Source organism: Gopherus flavomarginatus, unplaced genomic scaffold, assembly GCF_025201925.1.
Source record: "Gopherus flavomarginatus isolate rGopFla2 unplaced genomic scaffold, rGopFla2.mat.asm mat_scaffold_49_arrow_ctg1, whole genome shotgun sequence".
Taxonomy (NCBI): Eukaryota; Metazoa; Chordata; order Testudines; family Testudinidae; genus Gopherus; species Gopherus flavomarginatus.
In genome coordinates, this window is record NW_026115106.1 from 925,037 (window position 1) to 926,104 (window position 1,068).

The 1,068-nt window shown below is 52.5% G+C and overlaps 1 non-coding gene across 1 annotated transcript; it reads right to left on the reverse strand.

Moving 5' to 3' along the window:
• Window positions 1-294: 294 nt before the first annotated feature.
• Window positions 295-367, reverse strand: TRNAV-AAC (transfer RNA valine (anticodon AAC)). Its single transcript has one exon. It is a non-coding gene; the product is annotated as a tRNA-Val (tRNA).
• Between the last annotated feature and the right edge of the window lie 701 nt (window positions 368-1,068).

The window sequence follows — 1,068 nt, forward strand, 5'->3', positions numbered from 1 at the left end:
TCCTCTATTGCCCCATTCCTGCCTCACTTCCTCCTTTGGCCAGTCACGCAAAGGAGCCCAGCAGGAAGTGAGAGCCTCTATAGGCCAACCTCCAAGAGCAGAGGTGGCCAAGCCACAAGCCTCCAAATGGTGACTGGCCTAACTACTCTAGGTTCTCCAGCCTGACACCAAGGTGCTTTCTCCACTGCTGTCAGCATCCTCTGTCATGCAGGGGTTGGAGTTATCCCAGGGACAGGCCAATAGGAGGAGTGCCCTTTCTGAATAACAAGGGGATCTGGGAAAAGGAAGCCAGCATGTTTCTGCCTGGTTTTGAACCAGGGACCTTTTGCGGGTTAGGCAAATGTGATAACCACTACACTACAGAAACTCCACCTACTGGGTTGTTGCTCACTCTGGCACAGACCGATGGACAAATCTAGAGAATGTGGTGGTAGCCCCTCGATAGGTCAGCTGGCAGGGCAGAGGACTGGAGCCAGCACTCAGGAAGTCGTCCTTACCTCGCCCGTGTGACTCCAGCTTGAGGGAGAGCTTCTTTTTCTTCTCCTTGCTGACAAAGAGCAAGAGAAGAATGAAAGGTCAGGTGGGCCAACTCGGTGCAGAAGCCCATGCTGTCTTTTCCTGCTGCATAGCCTGAAATGAGGGACTCGTGGCAGTTAAAGGAACTGCTGCACTCTCAGAAAACATCCCGCCCGTGCATAAAGGAGGATAGAAGAGCCTGTTAGTCTAGCACGCTCCCAACTGAACTGTTTCAGCAGCTGCTAGGTTTCTTTTTGGCCTGTTACTTTTCTGTCTGGGATGTTGTTGTCAGCTGTGGCACAGAAAAAGGACGTCATTGCGAGCTGCCCATGAAGATAAGATTAACTTTTGCCTTCCTTGCTCGGCTTTACTTGCTTCCTCACCCTATTCCTGCCTTAGTTCCTGTGTTACCTGAAGGCAACGGGGGCCCAGCAGTACGAAGAGGAAGTTAGACAGCTAGACCCTGGTGGCAAAAGTTCTACCACCGCTTGCCACCCCACTCTCTTCTCCCAGCTTCACATATTGACCGCCAGGGACTTGGTGCCCAGCAGC